Raw genomic sequence first — 4,105 nt, 5'->3', positions numbered from 1 at the left:
TATTCCAGATATGTAAAGGCGTGAAAGCCAGCTCAGCGAACTTTAAAATTTGTATTTTTGAAGTTCGATATTTCGAACTACACTGCCGATTAAGAAAATTTCAAAACTGTGCGTACCTTCGATCATGCCAGCCTTCCATTTCACAATAAAATCTTAGCCCCTAAATGAAAAAATAAAAAAGTGATTAGTTAAATTTAGTCAATTGTGTAATTATGGAGTTGTATGAGTTACAGAGAAAGAGAGAGTAAGCTTTATTTGTCCAACAGAATAGACGCGCTTAAACCGCGGGGCAGGGCCCCAAGGTTCGGGCGGTCAGCTTAGGTGCAGGCTGGAAGGTCTTGAAAACTGGCGGCATCCTCAGCCAGTCGGACTTCTTTCAGCTAGTTCTTCTTTTTAGTGCTTTGCAGAAGGGTATCCCATGCAGTTTTGGTTTTTATCCCCGCCATTCCTCTTGGACTCCTCTCACATTCCCAAATAATATGGCCCAGTGACCTTCTGCCCTAACATCTACCCTTGCATCTATCCGATCGTACTTCTGGCCATATGTGGTTGACCAGAACCGGGTTTGGATATTCTTTTGTTTGGAGCCTTCTCCACGTTGTTTCTTCTCTTTTGTCTAGTTCTGGATCAGGTGGAAGGTATACCCTCTTGCCTGGTCGGTAATATTGTGTTATTTCGCTGTAATTAGCCAGTGTTTCCTGTCTTGCGCATTACGCATTTATAAATTATCGCCGCTTCGCGGGGTATCATCACCGAAACCGGTTTTATTATTTTACATCATACAATACACAAACTGCGTCTGTATCTGCTACGTTAAAAATACAATAGGTGCAATTTGTAATTGAGCAGTGCGGGGATGCCAACTCAGCAAGCATAAAAAAGCCTTATTTTTGACGCTCAATACTTCGAACCACATTGGCGATTCAGAAAATTAAAGAAACATGGCTAACCTTCGGTGTTGACGGCCTTTACTTTCGCAATATCATGATGCGCTATAAAACGAAAAATTAAAAAGTTGATTAACAAATTTCAGTCAACTAATGGTGTTCTAGTTTAGCTCTATCGCGAATATAATGTCAAACCTTTCTGTTCAATTCAACTGCACACACCTCGCAAACGTATAACTCACTGTTTATAAAATGAAAATCTGTAAACGCTAATACAAAATACAGGGTGTTGCATCTAAGGCTGCACACAAATGTAAAAAATAGGCTTTTTGAGTTATAAGAGCGCTTTTTTCGGGATAGCATTGTCAGTGGTGTAGTGCATTAGAATATAGCTAAGACATGCTAACAGCAGGCTGGTTAACTAATACTTAATAGTTAGATTTTTAACTATTATCGTTAGGCTCCTTAGTTACTAAAAGGCGGGTAGCCCACCGTAATTAATATCCATAACAGTTTTTTATTTATTTATTTCCAAATACTGTTAGCCCTTGCGGGCTGTTACAGGGTGGGAATGGTATAGTCATTCAGTACAACACAGTTCCAGCTCTTTTACAAAAGTTTCAAGTGAACAAGTTTTGTTGAATACGTGTCGGTCAAGGTTATTCCATTCTATAATTGTTTTAGGCAGAAACGAAAACTGATACACATCAACTTTCGGCATGTATGACATAACTGCGAAGGGATGGTTAGTACGCGATGACAGTCTTTCGGGTGGGCGCAAGTACAAGGTAGAATCCAGATGGAACATATTGAGATAAAGCTGATAAAAAAACTTTAGCCTAGCAATTTTTCTGCGAATAGCCAATGTTGGTAACTGTGCTGGTAATAGAAGTTCTGATACGGACTGCGTTCTTCGGTAAGACGAAAATATAAACCTTGCTGCCAATCTTTGAACACGTTCAACCTTATCTACAAGATATTTCTGATTCGGATCCCAAACTATGCTTGCGTATTCCAGAGTTGGTCTTACTATTGATTTATATGCTTGTAGTTTGACATCCGATGGTGCATCTTTTAGCTTCCGCCTTAGGAATCCAAGTTTTCGTTGAGCTGCTCCACAAATGTTTTGCACATGATCACTCCAGTTTAAGTCATGGCTAATCGTGATACCTAAATATTTTAATTTACTAGAACGCTTTATTTCTCTGTTATTATGTATGGGAACACTAATGGAGTCTTTTTGTTCGACACAATCATAGAAGTTGACTTATTATAATTAATGCTCATGTCCCATTTCACACACCAATCATACACAACCTTCAAGGAGTCATTCAATAGAACCTGGTCTTGCAGGCATTTTACGCGACAAAATAACACAATATCATCAGCAAACAAGCGCGCTTCGACGAGAGGGTGTATGTCATTCGCAATATCATTAATATATAATAAAAACAATATAGGACCTAGAACGGACCCTTGCGGAACACCAGAGGATATCGATGAAGTCAATGAGCATTCTTCATCTATTAGTACAAATTGTTCTCTGTTATTTAAGTAAGCCTGAATCCAATTAATTATTTGTACATCGATACCCATCTCATGCAATGAATTTAGAATTTCGAAAACGCGGCTACCCTCAGCTCTGTGGCCAAACAAATTTCGCCTATTTCGACGAGTTACGCGCACTGGAGAGGTTGCTTTGCGTACAGGATTCTTGAAAGGGCACGACTTTTGGCGCACTAGCTGAAACCAAAAGTTGTTGGGCCACAGCGCCGATGTTAACCGCGTTTTCGAAGTTCTAAAAACTGACATAGATGTTAATTGCGGTGGGCCCCACGCCTCTCGATAGTTAAAGGGACCCTGAAAAGCTCTTTGCCAAGGTTAGCAAAAGCGCACGAGAGATCGGTATTCCATCACTTGTCACCGCACCGCAAAAATTGTTAAGCGAACTTCATACACACCGAAAATATCGCCGATTAAAAATGATGTTCCTCCTCTCCCCCACTTACTACCCTCAACTCATACACGCGGTGCTCGCTCCGAAAAAAAAAGAAAAGACGGGCCGATGCTCCGCCCATGAATACGTCAAGCAATGGCGCTCTGCTTGTTTACTTCCGGTGGTCGCAGACACATGTGCGAAAAGTGAGTGCGATTCACTGCGGTGCGCTGTTGCGAACGGCGTCGCGACGTCCGATCGCAGCTCGCCGCCTGCGTGCAACTTGCTAGATGTCAACAACGAGCCGCGCGCGGCAAACGCAACGACGGGAAGCGGGAGCCAAAGCGAGCGCGGAGAGCGGCAGCGTCGTGATGACGTACAGCGCGCTCCTCAGGGCGCTCGGGGCCGAGCCATGCCGGGCCTGCCTGTCAGCCTTGATGTCGGCCGCCGGCGCCTGCAAAACGCGCTAGTATTGTTTGTTCACGTTTATAGCAAGCCCTGGGATAGATGCATGTCAAAAATGCATCATTTCTAACGATCGTTGGACAATACCGAGTTGATCGTAAAGGTGATGAATGCGATACTAGCCAATTTCATCCCATAGCCGCTTTGGTGCTGCTGCGGCGCTTCGCATGCCGCCTGCCTGAAGGCGTCGTGGAAATCGTACATATTTTTTATTATGGGACGAGTTCGCAGTAAAGCGATGCGAAGAGTAGGCCTTTTGTTACAGCGCAAGCGACTTCCGAAGCGCCGTCAGCCGCGGCTTCGATGCGAAACCAGTTAGGCCTAGCGACGACTAGGGCAGCCTGGGACCAGCACGCAGTTCGTCGCCCGGCGTTGCCGCAGTCGGTGTCGTTGCCGAAAGATCCACTTTTGAACAGACATGTTGTCGTTGCTCGAATCTAGGAAGCATCATCTCTTGTAGAATGGCTGTTTTGTATTTCCTTGCGCGAAAGTCAAGTACGCCGCATGCCGGCCGGCTGACCAGCCTGGATCACGTCTGCCGGCGTCATAAAAAATGAGCTAAACAGTGTTCTTGACGTAAATAATAAACCCTAGGACAAGAAATGTGAGAAATGTGTAATTTTTGAGGATCGCTGACCAATACTGAGCTTCTGGTAAAGGTAACAGCTGTGATATGTGCAAATTTCTGGCCACAACCGCCTTGCTACGTTGGGGTCCGGCTCGCCTGGCGCCCGCTTGCTCCGCCGCTGAAAACGCCACGGAAATTGACCATACATTATTTTATTGTGAAATTATGCTGCTGACAGTAAAGCGATGT

Source organism: Amblyomma mixtum, chromosome 7, assembly GCF_055824585.1.
Source record: "Amblyomma mixtum isolate Tamu chromosome 7, ASM5582458v1, whole genome shotgun sequence".
Taxonomy (NCBI): Eukaryota; Metazoa; Arthropoda; class Arachnida; order Ixodida; family Ixodidae; genus Amblyomma; species Amblyomma mixtum.
This window is presented reverse-complemented; position numbering follows the sequence as displayed.